The sequence below is a fragment of the Aquarana catesbeiana genome, linkage group LG01 (assembly GCF_042186555.1).
Source record: "Aquarana catesbeiana isolate 2022-GZ linkage group LG01, ASM4218655v1, whole genome shotgun sequence".
Classification (NCBI taxonomy): Eukaryota; Metazoa; Chordata; class Amphibia; order Anura; family Ranidae; genus Aquarana; species Aquarana catesbeiana.
The window spans coordinates 396515836-396537133 of NC_133324.1; the positions used below are offsets into that span (position 1 = coordinate 396515836).

General features: G+C 43.5%; 1 protein-coding gene across 3 annotated transcripts in view; it reads left to right on the plus strand.

Moving 5' to 3' along the window:
• The first annotated feature begins 3735 nt into the window (after window positions 1–3735).
• APBA1 (amyloid beta precursor protein binding family A member 1) overlaps window positions 3736–21298 on the plus strand; it is a 235614-nt gene continuing 218051 nt past the window's right edge. For all 3 annotated transcript variants that reach the window (XM_073634619.1, XM_073634611.1, XM_073634626.1), the window contains exon 1: window positions 3736–4022. The gene's annotated coding sequence lies outside the window, so the exon portion shown is untranslated. The remainder of the gene's footprint in view (window positions 4023–21298) is intronic.

The window sequence follows — 21298 nt, forward strand, 5'->3', positions numbered from 1 at the left end:
TTCGCATGACAGGTGAGTTTGACCAGCTCTCAATGGAGCCCATTCACACAGGTCCAGAGCGTATTGCAAAAGGGTCTTGTGCTTTTTTGGGTCCGGTTCAGGTGTGAATTCAGGTAAAAATTTGGACCTGAACCTGTGAACAGAAACGCACCGGACCCCAGGCACAAAACCGCGGCCGCACATATGTGAACCTGGCCTTAAATGAAACAGCTTGTGTTGTGCTTTTTCTCTAAAGCCCCCATAATGCCCTGGGAATTCTGTGTGTTGAGCGTAACTAATATTAACCACTTGACCTCTGGAAGCTTTTACCCCCTTCTTGACCAGACCATTTTTTGCTATTCAGTACTGTGCTACTCTAACTGGCAATTGCTTGATCATGCAACATTGTACATGATATAAATTTGTATAATATTTTTTCACATAAATAATACTTTCTTTTGCTGGTATTTATACTTTTGGCTGGCTTTTTATTTTTTGCTATATAAATGAAAAAAACAACAATATTTTATACTTTCTGTTATAAAACATATCCAATAAAAACATTTTCATAACTGTAGGCCAAAATGTATTATGTTAAATGTCTTTGGTAAAAAAAAATCCCAATAAATGTATATTAACCACTTACCGCCCAGCCTATAGCAGAATGATGGCCGGGAAGTGGTTCAGCCTCCTCTGACGGAGGCTCTTTACCACGTGATCAGCTGTGACCAATCATAGCTGATCACAGCGTGAACCAGGAAGTGGCAGTAATCGGCTTTCCTGGGTTTGCGCTGACTGGGAGAGCTCTCCTGTCGGGGGGGGGGGGGGGGTGTTGTACACTGATAATCAGCACATTGATTATCAGCGCATCCCCCATCAGAAGTGCCCACCACAATATCAATCAGTGCCCACCCAAAATCCCACTGAGTGCCCATCCAAATCGCCAATCAGTGCCCATCAAGGTGCAAATGAGTACTCATCAGGCACACCTGTCAGTGCCCTTCACATATGCCAATCAGTGCCTATCAGTAGTGCCTGTAAGTACATCCTCATCAGTGCTGCCTATCAGTGCCACCTATTAGTAAACATCAGGGCCGCCAATCTGTGCCCATCAGTGCCTCCTATCAGTGGCCATCAGTGCCGCCTATCAGTGCCCATCAGTGCTGCATATCTGTGTAGTCTATCAGTGCCCATCAGTGCTGCATATCTGTGTAGTCTATCAGTGCCCATCAGTGCTGCATATCTGTGTAGTCTATCGGTGCTCAGCAGTGCTGCATATCAGTGCCGCCTATCAGTGCCCATCAATTCTACATATTAGTGCCTCCTCATCAGTGCCACCTTATCAGTGCTACCTCATTAGTGTCCATTATTGCAGCCTTATCAGCACCCGTCAGTGAAGGAGAAAACAAAATTTTATAACAGAAATGAAGAAAAACTTTTTTTTTTCAAAAATTTTGGTTTTACATTTTTAGTTTGTTTAGCAAAAAATAAAAAACCCCAGTGGTGATCAAATACCACCAAAAGGAAACTGTGTTTGTGGGAAGAAAATGATAAAAATGTAGTTTGGGTACAGTGTTGTATGACCGCGCAATAGTCATTCAAAGTGTGACAGCGCTGTAAGCTAAAAATTGTCCTGGGCAGGAAGGTGGGAAGTTCCCGGTATTGAAGTGGTTAATTGGTTTGTGTTAAAGCTGTAGCATCTACAAACTATGGTATACAGGATATATATTTGAAAATTGATCAATCCTGATGTACTGACGGCCGATCTAATTTCTTGAGGCCCTAAGATACCAGGACTGTACAAATACCCCCTGAATGACCCCTTTTTGGAAAGTAAACAGTCCAAAGAATTCTGTAAGAGGCATGGCAAGTTTTTTTAAGTTTTTTTAAAAAAACAGATACATGAATCTGTCTTAGCAGGTTGAGGCACTGAAGCCTCAGGAATGTCCATACTGGCCACTCTGTGCTCCGTGCAGCTCAGCATGACTGAGCTCCTCCCAAGACATCGTACCCATCACACAGACAGGCACATTGCCGAGGAGTTTTGTAGAAGGGTAAGCAGAGCCTAATGAGGAACTGAGAGACAGAGGCCAGTTTGGGGTGCGCCCCGTGACTGTGCACTGCCTGCCGGGCGCTGGGCGGGCTAGGAGGGGGGGGGTGACACCATGTTTTACCGCACCAGGTGACACCAACCTTAGTGACGCCACTGCCCCTATAGCAAGGTATAAAAAACTTCTGCCTTTAGAATCACTGTTTTCCTTCTCCTGCCCAGGACTACATGTCCCACGAAGCATTGCTCCTCACACATTCACATACACAAGTTCTGTATATAACAGTAAACCGGAAGCGATGACATGACATCACTTCCGGTTTACTCGGAAACCATCGGCGCCAGTTTGTAAAAATCGAAAGCATTCAAAAACACTGATCTTGGTGTTTTGAATGATTTTAAGTGCAGAGGAGGGATCTTATAGACCCCAGATCCCTCCATAAAGACCTATCTTATCTGTCTTATGCCTATTGCTGTCAGAAAGGATGTTTACATTCCTTGTGACAGCAATAAAAGTACTAAAAAAAAAAAAAAATGTAAAAAAAAAATAAAAAAATGAAAGTGCCCCCGTCCTTTAGTGCTCGCACGCAAAGGTGAACGCGTGTGTTGGTCAAGCGATCGTCCCACCCATGAGAGGTATCTCTGCGAACGTCAGATCATGGGCAGTAATTCTAGCACCAGACATCCTCTGTAAATCTAATGCCCCATACACACGGTCGGAATTTCCAACAGAAAAAGTCCGATGGGAGCTTTTGGTCGGATATTCCGACCGTGTGTATGCCTCATCGGACTCTTTCTGTCGGAATATAGAACACGTTCTAAATTTTTCCGTCGGAAATGCAGACGGAGGTTATCCTGTTGGCAAGTCCGATCGTGTTGTGTACGCAGCATAAGGCTCCATACACACTGGATGTTAAAGTAAGGTTATAAAAACGCCAGTAGCTTTGCAGTGAGTCTTTCAACGTTTTTGCAATAGCGCTTATTAGCCTTTTTTTAAAAAATGGATTAAAAAAACTTTAAAAAACGCTGGTGAGCCACATTTTTGAGCGTTTATCGACGTTTATGATCGTTTTTTGTGGTCAGAAAAACGACTCCTGAACGCGATTTTATGGCATTCAGAAAACAGCCCATAAACCCCACTGCTGATAAAAGTTCAAAAACGTCCACGATGAACTCACGCATATTCGCAACTCCACGTGCCTGTGCCCGCCAGGAAGCTGACACTCCGCAGCGCTAATGACAGGAAGTGAGACCTTTCCCGATCTGTGCAGCCACACATTGGAAAAGGTCTCACTGAATGTGATTAGCGCTGCGGAGTGTCAGCTTCCTGACGGACGTGGGCGCGCAGAGTTGCGAACATGCCAAAGTTCATACTTACCTAGGACACGACAAAACCGAAATAGGCTACTGGCTGCGTATGCGATCATTTGACAGTTTGGTTAAGAGCACAAGCAACTGTGACAGTTATTGTTCATGGAATGCCTTGACATTTTGTTCCCTTGGATTGAATTCCCCTGATTGGATGTACAATAGAAAAGGCATAGAAAGCATGTAGCAATGTGTAAATGCTGCTACTTTCCCAGTGCCTAGTGTGACTGATGTGTCCATATGTGAGTGTTGCTGTGACATGGATGACCCAGGTGGGCAGCAGAGTGTGATGCGATCCATAGAGTATTATGGGCTGTCAGGCAGAGTGTGTGTCGCTGGGAGTGCCCCAGTCAGCCTGTCGTGATGTCACAGGGAGGGAGGAGGAGCTCCAGGCACAGAGCTGCTGGTGGCTGCAGAAGGAGAAGAAAAGGAGGAGGAGGAGGTGGAAGATGGTGGAATTAGAGGTGGGTGCTGCTGCACTGAAGACTCCATCTCCGGGCGATCCCCGATCTCCCTGATCCCATCTCCTCCCTCCAGCAGCAGCCGGCCAGCTGCTCATCCATTGGGCAGCCTGTGTGATCGATCAGTGGGTAGAAGAAGAAGAGGCGATCCCTTGGATGTGTGGGTAAGTGAAGACAAGTGGGCAGAGATCATGTCATCGTGGAGTAGATGCACCTTTCCAGGGAAGGTGTGGAGCTTCCTGTCCAGTGCTGCAGGATGGGAGCTGGCTGGGAGAGGAGCAGATGGCCTAGGCAGGGAACATGGATAGGAGTCTCCAGGCTGTGGGTGGGATGCAGCATCTGCTGTTTATTCATGCACACAGCTAACCCTTCTAGGGCACAACAATATCCAGGGTGATCACAGGCAGGATCAGAGGTTTGCACTTACCTGGGGGGCAGAGGTAAGTGTGTGTGGGCAGCAAGGGGCTGACAGGTAACAGACTTGCAAAAGTTAATTGAGCAGCCCTGGAATTGGCTGTCAGCCTGTGGATGGCTGTGATTACTGTCAGTGCTGTCAGGAGCTGGACCTGACACTGGAGGGAGGGGAGGGGCTGTCTAATTGAATTGTATGAGTACCAGCACATGGCGGGGGGGCTGCTCATCACTGATGGATGGATCTGGGTGTGCTAGGCTACCATGACATGGGCTATGGGGGGGCTCCTTGGAAAACAGCCTTTTTTTTTTTTATTAATATGACACCTACTGAGGCTTCTCGGGACACTGTACCATATTCGTTACTTTCTATACCCAAGATTTATTATTTTCCTAACTTGGAAAGCACTGACCCATCCAATGGATGTGTATAGAAAGCACCGAATCGCTCATAGCGTCGCTTTTCCTAGAAGGAGTTTACATTCGAGCGTCTCTGTCCCCACCATGCAGGCACAGATTCAAAGAGGACGAGCTAATGTAAACTTGGCTTGGAGGAAAAGAATGGTACAGCAAGCCTGACATCCTGGTATGAAGGAACCTGGCTCTAGCACAGCCGCGCTGATTGCCTTAAAGTGCAAGTCCATGCTAAAGCTAAGATCCCTAGAGACACCAACAATCTAATGCTAACCTATCTAGCCCTGAAAAGAAAAAAAAATAGTATACATTCCTTTTTCTGCAGGCGATCCAACCCGATCTCCAGTGGTTGAAGTTCTGCTGAGGACACGTCCGACTACGGCTGTGAAATGAATGGGAAGAGACATTACTATGGGGGGCTTCCGTTGTCGGACGTGTCCTCTGCACCCGCCTCCACAGCTCCGCATAGGATCAGAGCTTCCGCCGATGGAGATCGGGTCGGATCGTCTGCAGAAAAGGTATGCATACCGATTATTTATTTTGGTTTTTCTTTACAGGGCTAGAGAGGTTAGTGTTAAAATGTTGGTGGCTATAGATTTTAGAGTTTTTAGCATGGACTTCAACTTTAAGGGCTCATTCACACCGGTCCCTGCGCTAAACGCATACGTGTTATATACGCTCAGTGCTGTGTTGTTACAAAAATGTTTTCTACTTTTTTTTTTTTTTCTTGTTTTAAAATGTCTATACAGTGCAGTCTGTTGCAACGGCCTCTAATTGGTCCTGTGTTGAATTGTTTTAGAACTGTACTGTCTGCCCGCACGTTGTAAAGCGTTGAGCAAACCATTGGCGCTATATAATTCCTGTATAATTATTTTTATGCGACACCCCACAAACCATCTGGAGCGCTGCCTCTCACACAATTTATATTGTGGAGACTATCATACTACCCCACAAACCATGTCAACGCAATTGTGGTGAGATCTATGCAGCTCAATGATCGTGTGAACGAGCCCTAAATGTACAAAATGCGTAGCTATGATTGATCACTAAATTTATGGTTTGATATAAAATTATGTGGAAATGTCACTTTATGTAGGATGCTATCACAGTTAAAGTGTTACTAAACCCACAACAGTAAAATCGTTCTGTATATGCAGTAAAGCATGCTTGTTATACTCCCTGTGTAAAAAGGCTGTTTGATCCTGGCTTCTCTGATCCTCGCCTCCTTCCACTGTCCCCAATCGATCTGCTGATAGAACAGAGCCTTGGAGGTACTCTGCACATGCTCAGTTTGGTGTGTATTGCTAGAGAGGTGTTTTATAGAATAAAAAAAATTCTTGCGGGGGGCATGTAATCAGCACAGGGCCAATCGGCACTGTACAGACAGAGGGTCAGGGGTCCTGCAGCCTCATAGGAGAATGAAAACTCCTCCAAGTGTTAACCAGTGCTCGTCCGGACACTGATAGAAGTCACAAGACTGCTGATGAGAAAAGGTATTTAGCAGAGTTTTTTTTTTTTTTCTTTTAGAAAAAAGGGATTTAGCAGTTTATATTTCCTAAAACATTGCATTTCCATGTTCTGTGTACTGTGGGAGACCAGATATAGTGAATGCAGGGTCCTGGGTTTAGTAACACTTTAAGGCTTTATGGCTAAAAAGCAGTAATAAACCCTTTTTTTTTTAAACCTGCAAGGCAAAGTTATAATGTGCTAGTATACATCACATGCTAACACATTATGTGAAACTTGCTTTAAAAATGAAGCCCTCCGGCGACGCACTGTCACCGCTGACAGGACTTCCATCTTCACCCTGTCTTCCTCCCAAGTTTGGGTCCTCCGGCCGTCTGGTTAGCCACGCCGTGATGACGTCACCCCACATGCGGGAGCCGCTACTCATGGCACAGGAATCTGAAGGAATGGCCTTGGTGGCCGTTCCTTCAGAGCACATGCGCCAGTGACGTCACTGGCCCATTCACAAGTAAATATCTCCTAAATGGTGTACATTTAAGAGATATTTACTGTGCCTATAAGTCTAATGTCAACCATGGGAGTTTTGCTCCCACTTTAAGCAATATAGGATTCCTAAATTAATATCGCATAACATTTTGAAGTTAGTTGTAGCGAGGCACCAAGACACCTCCTGCTTTTTTAAGACAACCAGCCGATTATTATTTTATTTTTTTTTTAAATGTGTATTGATCCATTAGCTTATCGATAACCTTGATCATTCTACAAAATGTAGTTTTTTTGATACTATAGCTTTGTTATAAATGATCTCTAGTATTTACAGGTCCAACAACCCTATCTGCACACTATAGGTATTGCACAGGTTCCAGCAGTGCAATACAGGACTGAGCGGTGTCTGTACATACCTTCTCTGCAGTCTTCTGCCTCACAGGATCCCACAATCCTGGGCCACCATAAAGTTTAATGGTGATCTGTGGCTCTGCCTCATCCCGCACTACATTACTGACCAATGGGAACACGTGGAAAGGTGCAGTGCCAGCAATCGCCATTACCAAAAATTTAGGAACCTTGCATAGTACAGTGACCTGAGGTTCAGAGTTCTCAGGATCCAGAAGAGAACATATAAAGATATGCTCAGGCATTGCTTGATACCTGCATTGTTCAGGTGTAGCAAGTCCAGTATTCGTTGCGTGATGGGTGACCTTGATTAAACTCATAATTTGTAGAACACTCCAATTGATACTTTACAAATGATACAGTATGAAATGACCTTGGCGCTTTATTATTAGTTAACCCGTTTTTTTTTTTTTTTTTTTTTTCTTGGTCTCTGTTCTGGAACGATTATTGTTACGACTTCACGTTGACTTTTTAATCTGCATGCTTACTTGTGGTCAGTAACTCAGAAAGTATATCAGCTAGATACAGCTGGCCATTTAGGATTTTTAGGTGGTCAGCCATTGTAGCCCAAATTTTTCAGTATAGGTTTCCTCCTATGATCATTAACTTTTGAAAGAAACTTTAACCATTTGCTACCCAGGTCAATTCTGACACTTCTCTCCTACATGTAAAAATCATCGTTTTTTTGCTAGCAAAGACCCTAGAGAATACAATGGCGGTCATTGCAACTTTTTATCTCGCACGGTTATTTGCGCAGCAATTTTTTGAACGTTTACTGTTTTTTTTCCCAAAAAAAAAAAAAAAAAGTTATCCCTTTTTTTTTTTTTTTTTTGCATAATGTGAAAGATGAAGTTATGCTGAGTAAATAGATACCTAATATGTCATGCTTCAAAACTGCACATGCTCGTGGAATGGCGCCAAACTTCCGTACTTAAAAATCTCCATAGGCGACACTTTAATTTACTAAAACCGTTGCACACTGAATCTTTTGCAGCTGTGCTTAGTAACCAATCAGCTTCTATGTTTTATTGTCAAAGCTTAACCACCTCAGTTTCAGAAGGTTTTACCCCCTTTTTGACCAGGCCATTTTCATTTTTTTTTTTTTTTCTATTTAGCACTGCGCTACTTTAACTGGTACTTGCATGGTCATGCCATGCTGTACCCAAGCAAAATTTTATATTTTAATATTTTAATTTTTTTTTTTTTTTCACACGAATCGAGATTTCTTTTGGTGGTTTTTGATAACCACTGAGGTTTTTAGGTTTTTATTATATAAGCATAAAAAAAATGAAAATGGGGGGGGGCAATATTTTTTACTTTCTGCTATAATACATATCTAATAATAAAAAAAAATGTAAAACAAATTTCTTCATAAATTTTGGCCATAATGTATCCTGCTACATGTTTTTGGTAAAACAAAAAAAAAAAAAAAGTATATATTGGTTTTGTGTGAAAGTTATAGCGTCTACAAGTGTGTGTGTGTGTGTGTGTGTGTGTGTGTATGTGTGTGTGTGTGTGTATGTATATATATATATATATATATATATATATATATATATATATATATATATATATATATATATATATATATATATATATATATATATATAATGAATTTTTTATTTTATACTACTGATGGCAGTGATCAGCGACTTTTCTTTTATAGTGGGACTACGATAGTGCAACAGGCAATCTGCCACTGACTAACTGCCCCTGACATCACCAGTGACACTAATACAGTGATAATATATACTGTCAGTTATATACTGTTACTAATGACACTGGCTGAGAAGGGGTTAACACTGAGGGTGATGAAAAGGTTAACTGTTTGCCTAACCAATGTTAATGTGTGTTGCTTTTTACTAATAACCTCTTTTTTGATTCTTATCCCTGCAAAGCGGGGATAAGAAACGGAGAGATTGTTCCATCTGTACAGAGCCCTGTCTTGATTGTTGACATGGCCGCTCAGCAGGTCCCAGCCATGAATTATTGGCCGGGACCTGCTGACAAACTCCCACTGTGTACAATCACAGCATGTGTCGGTGAGTGGTGCGCATGCATACGCCTGAATCCTGGAAACAAGCAGCGAGGTACCAGTATGTCACTGTGCCTGTCTGCAGCACATGGCGGTCCGCATGTAACTAATTTACCAAGCTGATTGGTTACTATGCACAGCTGCAACAGGTTGTGTGTGTGTATACCAGTTTTAGAAAATCTCCCCCATAACATCTCTGCTCATTAGTTCAGTTTTTTGGCCAGGTATTATCCTATAGCGCACTTGTCCACCACTTACCATTTATTGGTTTCTGGTGACCTGAGAAACCCTTTTCTTTCCCTGTTTGTAGCCGAGATGTTCTCTGACATACCCACTCAAGCCTCCTGGTGGCCTATCTGTTACATGAAGTCTGGTGTATTAAAGTGTAAACTAAAGCTCTTCAAAGACACCAGGCAGATTCAAATCTGGCTTGGGAGTTTGAATGTAATTGTTGATGCATCAAGCAGAGTTAAATGAGGAAGTTGCATTGCACAGATTCAGGAAACCTAATCCTCCACCCCACAGAGAAGGATAGTTACACTACATTACACAAAGCTCAGATGAAAGTGCATTTTCTGACGTAAAGGAAAACTGTACTGGAGGCACTGTCCAAATCCCTGAACGTTGCTAGCACCTGATTCTATGCAGGCGCTGTTTGCCCAAAGTTTTCCCAAAGGCTTCTTGGACAAAAGTTGATGGAACAGTAGTGGTAAAAAGGGCATTTTGCTGCTGGAGTTTGGCTGAACGGGAATCGGGCAATGCATGATCAGCTTTATACTTAGCTGTCCTCCTTTCTTTGAGATCATTGCTCTCTGGTCGCCATCATGGGCTCTTCTGCAAAAGTTTTTCGTGAGCAGAGCTCCTAACGTAGGCTCAGAACTTCCCTGGAGATTTTGGTATACGTGTACAGAATAGTACTAAAAGCACAGCTATCCATTAACCATGGTTGCATTGTTTTTTCAATAGAGCATTATATAATTGCTCCTAAACCTTTGCTTTGGGACACTTATGGTGGTATCTGCTCCTGCCATTCCTTATACATGTTAGAGGGCAGGTATTGACTCTTCTGGTTTGATTCTGAAAGTAGGAGACAATCTTTAGCGTTATCATGTTCTTTGACCTAGCAGTAATAAATCAGTTATAAACTGAGTGAGAATAGTGCCAGACACAGGTGTCGGAGTTGAAAGTAATAATAAGTCCTTTGTGTGTGATTTTTCAGTTGAAATTCTGTCTAACTTTTGAGATAACCACAGACATACTCTTTAGAGTAGAAGTCCAGTCAAATCCTATACAAACCTAAACCTGCTCCTATCCCCATTCTCAGCCCTATACTAATTATCCTGTAGAGCAGTGGTCTCCAAACTGCGGCCCGGGGGCCGTATGTGGCCTTTTGCTTGCCTTTATCCAGCCCTAGGGGTACTATTTCTCCCACTTGTACGAGGAACTCTTCCTCCAAATGACACCAACAATAACTATTTGTCCCACTGACACCAGCAATGGGGCATAATTTCTGCCACTGACACCAATGATGTGGCATTATTCTATTTATTATTTCATTGACTGACACCAACAATGGGGCATAATTCCTGCCACTGACACCAATGACGGCGTACTATTTCCCCCACTGACACCAATGACGGCGTACTATTTCCCCCACTGACACCAATGACGGCGTACTATTTCCCCCACTGACACCAATGACGGCATACTATTTCCCCCACTGACACCAATGACGGCGTACTATTTCCCCCACTGACACCAATGACGGCATACTATTTCCCCCACTGACACCAATGACGGCGTACTATTTCCCCCACTGACACCAATGACGGCGTACTATTTCCCCCACTGACACCAATGACGGCGTACTATTTCCCCCACTGACACCAATGACGGCGTACTATTTCCCCCACTGACACCAATGACGGCGTACTATTTCCCCCACTGACACCAATGACGGCGTACTATTTCCCCCACTGACACCAATGACGGCGTACTATTTCCCCCACTGACACCAATGACGGCGTACTATTTCCCCCACTGACACCAATGACGGCGTACTATTTCCCCCACTGACACCAATGACGGCGTACTATTTCCCCCACTGACACCAATGGTGCGGTATTGTTTGTTCCCACATGACATTTTCTACTCCCACTGGCCACAGTCCCCCCCCCCCCCCCCCCCCCACCCACCCACCCACCCAAAACCTGAAGGACCGCAAACTGGCCTTTTGTTTAGAAAGTTTGGAGACCCCTGCTGTAGAGGAAAGATGCATACACTTACCTATTCTTAGGATGCTTTGGTCCGATCTCGTGATTTTCCCATCGGCTGGCTTCAGTGAAGAGGAGAGATTGCCGACAGCAATGATGTCACCCATAGACTTACTATGGAACATCTGTTGTCGGCAGTCCCTCTTCTACCTTGAAGCCGGTGCTGGGAGACTATCATGCGACCGGACCTGAGTGCACAGGGAATATCTAAGTAAAATCCTGTTCACTTCCTGGATTTACACACACACAGGCACACCTCCAGCTCTGCAACCCTGCAGCTCTCATTGGCCCTCTTATGGCTCACCCCCCTCCCTTCATGGCAAACTCTCAGGAGAGTTAGAGAGAGAGAGCTGTGTATGATGTCATAAGCCTAGGCTAATGACCAGACAAACAGGAAGTGGGCTGTATAAAGTATTTACTGGCAGAAAAAAATGTTTTACTATCCACAGTTAAAACAAGGGCAGAAGATTTAATAGATGGAAAGATGAAAAAATGACTGAAGGTCTGCTTTAATGCTGTCCTTGCCCGGCCTGTCAGTTTAGATGGATGGCCATGTCTTGGTAGGTTAGCAGTTGTGCCATACTCTTTCCATTTTCGGATGATGGATTGAACAGTGCTCTGTGAGATGTTCAAAGCTTGGGATATATATATTAATTTTTTTTTTTTTTTTTTTTTTTTTTTTTTTATAACCTAACCCTGCTTTAAACTTCTCCACAACTTTATCCCTGACCTGTCTGGTGTGTTCCTTGGCCTTCATGATGCTAATTGTTCACTAAGATTCTCTAACAAATCTCCAAGGGCTTCACAGAACAGCTGTATTTATACTGAGATTAAATTGCACACAGGAGGACTCTATTTATTAATTAGGTGATTTCTGTAGGCAATTGGTTCCACTAGATTTTAGTTAGGGGTATCGGAGTAATGAAGGCCCCTTGAACCGCCTTTAGGGAAAGGGAGCCTTGACTGCTGGAAGTATGGCATCACTGTGGGTATGAACCTAAACGGGAAGTCAATTAACTCCCTTAGGATTAGCTACAAGACCTGAGGTGACTGGGTGGAGCCTGAACTCTAGGAAAAGGCTAAGCTGAGACATATCCAACTGCTCTGAGGAGCTTCAGCTATCACAAGAGTTGTTAGGTATGTATCTCTCCTCTGTTCCCAGGCCCCTCACTACAAAAAAAATCTCACAGGTGCTTTGATCCACCATACTGACTGATCCCCAGCCCCTGCAGGGTCCCAAGTACTTCAGTCACACATTGGATTAGTACTGGAGTCACTGGCAATGAATTTGCTGGCTCCACTGCTACAATCCCCAAAGCTCTACAGGATAATTTCATAGCCATGACCTCTCCTATAATTCATGGACCCCTGTTGCTACCCACACCAGAGTGTGTCTCTCAGCCATCACATCCCCTGCAAACTGGTGATCTGACCAGAAAGTGTGTCTCCTCTACACCCAGTGGCCTCCCCTATGCTCATTCCTGCCTGGGATGGGGCCCTTCACCACAGCTACTGGCACTGGCTCCTCTCCTACTCTCCCCACTCACTCCTCTGCCCACAACCTGTGAAGACTTCTAGGTGTCCTTTTATGAAACTGAGATCAGCGCGATCCCGAGTCTCACCGCTGATCTCAGGTCATTACCAGTTTATGAAACTGAGATAATCAGCAGAAAACATGTTCTCCGCTCATTATCTCAGCACAGTGAGAATCTGTAACTGACTGTCACAGAAAAGGCCAGTTTATGAAGGTGCGATCTCAGCACCTCACTGGCGATCTGTGACAGAATTCTCACTTTCTGATTCACCATTTCAGAAGTGGAGAATCAGAGTGAGAAGCGTGAAGCTGGATGAGTATTCTGGAGAAAGCAGTCAGAGCACATCTTCCCCACCATTACACACCAAAACCAGCAGGTTAGGAATTTATAGTGTGTGTGTGTGTGTGTGTATATATAATATATGTATGTTATAAAATATATATATATATATATAATATATATTTGGTGCGATGCGTGATTCCTGTGCAGGTTTCCACATCGCACCTACATTGACATCTGCGCACCACTGCGGGTGTCAATGTAAAGTTAATGACACCCCCAGATCATTTCACAGATCGCAGTGCGAACTATGTAATGGTGCAGGAATCGGATCGCATGCGATCCGATTCCTGTCCGAGTTTTGCAGATCGCACTGCGATATGCGAACTGATTTGGGGGTGTCGTTAACTTTTTTTTTTTTTTAGGCCCGGTTCACACTTGTGCGATGCCAGACATCGCACAGGCATCGCATGTAATTCGCAGCGCACTGCCGTTCACATTACATGCGATGTCTGTGCGGTGTGATATTAGCCGTACAGATAGTATGGCTGATATCGCACCGCATTCGGTGCAAACACGCACAGGACCCTTTTTTCTGTTCGGACCAGAATCGGATCGCATGTGTGTTCACATATATGCGATCCGATTCATGTCCGAACTGTCAGTTCGCATTGCGATATGCAAGCTGAACTGGGGGTGTCGTTAACAATGTATTGACATTCCCCAGCGATTCGCATATGGCAGTGTGACCTGACATGCGAGTCGGTGCGATGCGGGAACCCACAGTGTTCTCGTATCGCACCAGTTTATCAATTTTTATGTTTATCAATTATGAAATATAATTTATTTTCATTTATTAATAAATATTTATACTTGTATACTTTATTAAAATTATTTTTTTAATGATTATAAATGTCTTTTGCATTTATATGAATGGTGTATAGCTGCATTACATATGTGGATTACATTCATTTACTATACACCATTCACATTTAAATAGGCACATGTATGATCTTTAAATATTGATAAAAACAATGTTTTTTTTTTAATAATTAGGTTAATGTATATTGTGTAGGGGGAATTTAACTTTATTATTTTATTAATATGTTGGGGAATAATGTGTGCTGATTCATGTTACACTTTTGTATTTTACGCTTCCTCATACTTTAATCCCGCTATATCACACAAGATTACAGTGAGAGAAGCCGTTCTGAGGAGTTCCCGGCGTTTGTAGATCGCTTCTCAACTCAACATGAGAATTGATCTACACACTTTCATAAACAGGCACTCGGAGGACAGCGATCTCCTCTGAGAATGCCCGAGAACTGAATCGCGTTATTTTACCGCAGTTTTACAAAAGGACACCCAAATACAGCATCTGCCTCTGTTAGTGGACACTGCCTTCCCCATCCTAGGATTCCCAGAGCACTGCCATCACATGTCAATGGACCTCAGGCCTTGGACACTTGTAGCATCTCACTCCCTGGATTCTGTCAGAGAGACTGAGTTCCATGTGCCCTACAGGGCAGGAACTGATGTATCCTGTCAGCTCTAATGCCCTCCATCATATCACTCCCTCCTCTCACTGCCTGTGTGAGAGATCAGGTTTCTATACAGCAGGAGGCACTGATCATTAACTCTTTGCATCCCTGCCTCAGCCTGCATGCCAGTCAGCTCTCCTCTTCAGCAACATGTGGTTTCAGTGTCCCCAAGTGACATGCCTCAGATTGTCTGACAGGGCTTCTGTGTCACTGGAGGCAGAAGGCTCCTTATTAACCCTGCATGTCCCGGCACAAACTTGGGCACATAGGGCTCTCTGTCTCAAAAAAAGAGATTGGGCCTGCCTGAAAAACGGACAGGCAGACCCGATCGGTGTGCTTGTGTGAAAGGGGCCTAATGCCTTGTTCACACAGGGCATACACAGCGTACCTTTACAGGGATGCACAGGTGTTCCGTGTATCTCTGTGCAGGCAGTCCTATTGATGTCATTTGGATGTAGTACCTGCACTAACAGAGCCGTTGCTCCCAATTTTACATACATGTAGGTCCGCATGAATGTCCCTGAGCTCACACTGTCTGCGTTCGGGGTCATGTACCCACACGGATGTCAGATTGGGAACAGCAGCCATGCCATTGCATCCCAATTGACATAAATGAGACTGCCTGTACGGGGATGCACGGAACACCTGTGCATCCCTGTGCGGGTAAACATGGCCCCCCATGGGCATAGACTTTAGTATGTCACATGTGAACGATGCTTTGGTATTAATTTAGCAGGAATTTTGTAAGTTAAGTTGTGTTGTGCAATATTTAATGATTTTAGTGTATTTTTTGTGAAAATAGTGATGTGATGAACATTTGCGCAATTTTTGCCGTGGCCAAAAAATCAGTAGCAATTTTTTTTTTTTTTTTTTTTTTTCTACAGGTCATGTGCTTTTAGAAAATGTCTAGTTTGAGGGTTCTTTTCAAATTCTGAAAGCTGTAAGTGAAAAATTAAAACCTCCCAGATTTTTAGAGAAATGTTTGGGTAGGTTCGATTTTCACCACTTTGCAAAAAGGCGCAATTTAAAATTTACAAATATTTGTTATTTTATTAACTCCATACAGGTTAAGCTTTTATATTTAGTAGGGATTTAGCAGTAAAATTAGCTGTGTTTTTTATCTGCTAATAATGGTTTTAGTGTATTTTTTGCCAATATATTGGTTTGATAAACATTTGTGCAAATACCGCGGGGTGTAAAAAATCAGTAGCACCTTCTTTTTATTCTACTGATCATGTGTTTTCAGAAAATATAGGGTTCGGGGGGGTCTTTGACAAATTTTGAAAGCTATAAGTGAAAAATAAAAAAGCAAATGAGAAATTGCAAAAATGGTCTGGCCATCTAAGTGTAAAAAATGAAGCACAGGGCCTGGCAGCGAAATGGTTAATCAGCTTCCGTGTCTTTTTTTTTTTTTTTTTTTTAGGGGGGGGGGGGGGCAAGGTATTGGTTGGTCATACATAAGCCTATGCTTCTCAGCAGTCAAGGGGCCTGAACACAAATGCACGACACACTTTTCACATATTTATTTGTAAAAAATTTTGAAAACCCATTTATCATTTTCCTTCCATTTCACAATTTGTGCCACTTTATGTTGGCATATCACAAAAAAATCCCAATTGCGGTGTCCGTTTATGAAACTGAGAACAGCAGTGATCCCAAGAATCACCGCTGATCTCCGTCCATAAACAGTTTATGAAACAGATGATCAGGGGAAGAACATGTTCTCTGCCGATTATCTCCACACACTGAATCCGTCATTAACTGACACAGAAACTGGCAGTTTTTATAAAGCTGCGATCTCAGCGCTTCACTGGCGATCTGAGTTAGAATTCACACTCCCCAATTCACCAGCTCAGAGGTGGTGAATCGGGGAGTAAAGAGAGGATCCCCCAAGACAGTAAACATGTCCCCCTGTGTGTGTGTGTGTTTGTGTATGTGTATATATGTATGTGTTTATTATTATTATATAGGATTTATATAGCGCCAACAGTTTACACAGCGCTTTACAATATAAAAGGGAGACAATACAATTATAATACAATACAGGAGGATTAAGAGGGCCCTGCTCAGAAGAGCTTACAATCTAATAGGGTGGGGCAGGTGGTACAAAAGGTTATAACTGTGGGGAATGAGCTGGTGGAAGTGGTAGGAGATTAGTTGGAGACGTTATGGGCTTTCCTGAAGAGATGAGTTTTCAGGGATCGCCTGAAGGTAGCAAGAGTAGGGGATAGCCGGACAGGTGGAGGTAGCGAGTTCCAGAAGATGGGAGAGGCTCTGGAGAAATCCTGGAGACGAGCATGAGAGGAGGAGACGAGAGAGCTTGAGAGTAGGAGGTCTTGAGAAGAGCGGAGAGGACGATTTGGGTGATATTTGGAGACAAGATTGGTGATGTAGCTTGGGGCAGAGTTGTGAATGGCTTTGTATATTGTGGTTAGTATTTTGAATTTAATTCGCTGGGTGATTGGGAGCCAGTGTAGGGATTGGAGGAGAGGGTTGGCAGACACTGAGCAGTTGGTAAGGTGGATAAGTCTGGCAGCAGCATTCATGTAGACTGAAGAGGGGATAGCCTATGGAGCGGTAGGCCAATGAGAAGGGAGTTGCAATAGTCAAGGCGAGAGATAACAGAGGAGTGAATGAGGAGCTTGGTGGTTTCACTTGTTAAAAAGGGGCGAATTTTAGAGATGTTACGCAGGTGAATTCTACAAACTTTTGACAACGATTGGACTTGGGGCTGAAATGACAAGTCAGAGTCTAGGATTACACCTAGTACCCTGACGTGAGGGGATGGACTGATGGTTGCATTGTTGATTTTGATGGAAAAGTCATGGAGGGGGGCACGGGCAGGGGGGAATATTAATAGCTCAGTTTTAGAGAGATTTAGTTTAAGGAAGTGGTGCGACATCCATGCCGATATGTCAGTTAGTAAGTTAGTCATGCGAGGAGACTGAAGGAGTGAGGTGAGGAGTAGACAGATAGATTTGTGTGTCATCAGTGTATAAGTGGTATTGGAAGCTGTGGGCAGTTATCAAGTGACCAGGGGAGGAGGTGTAGATAGGGAAGAGAAGGGGTCCAAGAACAGAGCCTTGGGGGACCCCCACAGAAGGGGGTAATGGAGAATAGGAGACAGAGTTGTAGGTGACACTGAAGAAACGCTGTTATAACTAGGCAGAGAATCAGAATAGAGCAGAATCTCGGAGGCCAAGGGAATGTAGTTTATTAAGAAGGAGCGTGTGGTCAACAGTATCAAAGGCCGCAGAGAGGTCAAGTAGTAGGAGTATGGAGTACTGGCTGTTGGTTTTAGCAGTTAGTAAATCGTTCGTGAGTTTTAGTAAGGCAGTTTGTTTCTGTGGAGTGCTGTGAGCGAAAGCCAGACTGTAAAGGGTCAAGAAGGTTATTTTCACTGAGGTAGGAGCTAAGACGGTTGTAGACTAAGCGTTCTAGAAGTTTAGAGGTGAATGGGAGCAATGAGATAGGTCTTAAGTTGTTCAGGTTGGTAGGGTCCAGTGAGGGCTTTTTAAGTATGGGAGTGATCTGCGCATGTTTTAGAGGGGAGGGGAAGGTGCCACTAGAGAGGGAGAGATTGAGGATGTGAGTGAGGGAGCATAGGATAGAAGAAAAGGGTGACCGTAGTAGTTGTGAGGGAACAGGATCCAGGGGACAATTGGTTAAGTGGGCATCTGAGAAAAGTTTTGTAACCTCTTCAGCAGTAGTAGCCAATTCAAAAGAGGAGAGTGTTGAATGTGCTGTTAGGCAAGGTATGTTGGGTGGGGTAGATGTAGGTATCCTCACGAATTGCATCAATCTTGTCTTTGAAGTGATTGGCAATCTCTTGGGCAGTGAGTGAGTTAGTGGGTAGAGGGGGTGGGGGACGAAGCAGAGAGTTAAAGGTTGAGAAGAGCCGACTGGGACTGGATGACAAGGAATTAAAAATAGAGACAAAGTAGGCTTGTTTGGCAGCATGGAGGCATGAATTGTATTTTAGAAGGGCAGATTTATATAGGGTGAAGTCTTGCAGGCATTTGGTTTTTACGCCACAGTCTTTCAAGAGCACAGAAATGTCTCTTGAGATTTCTAGTGTTGTCAGTTTGCCAGGGTTGTAACGGTCAGGGCCTGATTCTGCGTGTGGTTAGAGGAGCAAGTGCATCTAGTGATGATGCGAGTGAACTGTTGTAGACAGAGGTGGCCAGGTCAGCACAGGACAGGGGAGAGATTATGTCATATAGGTGGTCAGTAGCAGAATAGAGAAGAGAAGGGTTAAAGTGGCGCAGGTTTCTACAAGTAATTGTTTTCTGCTTGGAGGGATTGGTGGTTGGAGGCAAGGATACAGTGAAAGAAATGAGGTTGTAATCAGAGAGAGGAAAGGGGGTGATGGTGAGGTTGCCAGGGTTGCAGAGATGGGAGAATACAAGGTCAAGGGTATTACCATTGGAGTGAGTGGAAGTCTGTGTCCATTGGGTTAGGTCAAAAGATGAGGTTAAGTCGAGAAGTTTAGCTGTAGTTGGGCTGTTAACATTGACAGGAATGTTGAAGTCACCAAGAATGATAATGGGTATTTCAGAGGAGAGAAAGTAGGGTAGCCAGGCAGCAAAGTCATCAAGAAAGTGCAATACCAGCCCAGGAGGCCGATAAATTGCTGCAATCCTCAACGAAATGGGATAAAACAGACGAATACAGTGCATCTCGAAAGAAGAGAAGGATAGAGAGGGAGGGACAGGAAGGACTTGGAAGGTGCTTTGTGGGGATAGAAGGAAGCCAACTCCACCTCCTTTCTGTCTGTTGGGTCTGGGGGAGTGAGTCCAATGGAGTCCACCATGGGAGAGGACTCCACTGTATGTGTATATTTATGTAGGGGGACTATTTTTTATTTATTTTTTTATTAACATGAGGTGGGCCATCTGTCTGTGTACTGAACAGTGATAATTTATCACTGCTTAATAAACGGACACTTCTGTGTTTTAGTGACTCACGAGATTCCACTATCAGGAGGCGTTCTCCACTGTTTGAAGCATTTGTAGATCGCTTCACTTCACAAAAGGTGAAGCGATCTACACCGCTTCATAAACTGGCACATAGAGGAGAGAGATCTCCACTGTGAATGCTGGAGAATGGAGCAGTGGATAGTTTCCACTGCTTCATAAATGGACACCAAAATTACATTTACGTTATTTGGTTGTAACATGACAAAATGTGGAACATTTCAAGGGGTATGAATACTTTTTCAAGGCACTGTATGTGGCCACACATTTTCCCCCAATCCCTTTTGACACCTCTTCATTATTAAGGAGCTTTACTTTGCAGGATGCAGAGAGATTTTTGTCTGGTTTTTGTTTGCAATTTGAGCATACAAATTGATGAGGCAAACAAAGTGGGAATTTTCAGAAGCAGACCATATGTACTCCTATTCTATGGTGTCTGAGGGAGCTATGAATAAGCACTTTTGAAAGTGTGAAACGTGTCCGTTTCTGTGATCCGTTGTTTGCTGTGGCTTGTACTTTTTGGATTATTGCCTCCCTTTTTTTAATAAAGGCATTTGATTTTGAGAGCGGCTGTCCAGAATCTTCCCTTCATCCAAGAGGGAATGTTAGTATACAGAGACTGCTTTATGTTAAAAGTATTGTTGCAATTTTTATGGAAGGGGAACTCTAGAAAATAGGGCTAATTAGTGGGTTTTAATTGTATTACTTGCAACTAGATACAGATATGAAATAATATTTGTGGAAATACGGCAATGGTAAAAAGGAAAATGTAGTCTGGTAAATCACCTTGCTGTTTGAATGAGATTCCATAGCTTTGATGCATTGCTCGATTACTATTTTTTCCCACAAATAGAGCTTTCTTTTGGTGGTATTTGATCACCTCTGCGGTTTTTATATTTTGCGCTATAAACAAAAAAAAAAAGCAATCATTAAAAAAAAAAAAAACAACATTTTTTGCTATAATAAATGTCCCCCAATTTTTTTAAAAAACAAACAAATTTCTTCATCAGTTTAAGCCGCTATATATTCTTCTGCATATTATCGCAATAAGCGTATATTGATTGGTTTGCACAAAAGTTATAGGTTCTACAAACTATGGGAAAGATTTATGGAATATTTTTTTTTTTTTACTAGTAATGGCGGTGATCTGCGATTTTTAGCTGTATTGCGGCAGACAGATTGGACACTTTTGACACATTTTTGGGACCAGTGACATTTATACAGCGATCGGTGCTATAAAATGCACTGATTACTGTGTAAATGTCACTGGCAGGCAAGGGGTTAACACTAGGAGGCTATCAATGGGTTAAATGTGTGTTCCCTCAGCGTGTTCTAACTGTATGGGGGTGTGACTTACTAGGTGAGGAGACATATCGCTGTTCCTACTTCGTAGGAACAAACAACATGTCTTCTCTGCCCTGACAGCACAGGGATTTGTGTGTTTAAACACACAAATCCCTGTGTTGGCGCTCGTGCACGCGACCGCGGCGGCGATCATGCCTGCCGGCGGCGCGCATCGGGTCCCCCGCAGTGCAACAGCCACGCGCCTCAGGCAGCGCGCGCATGCCCTCTGGCGGTCACTAAGGGGAAGGACGTACCCATTGGGATTGGGATT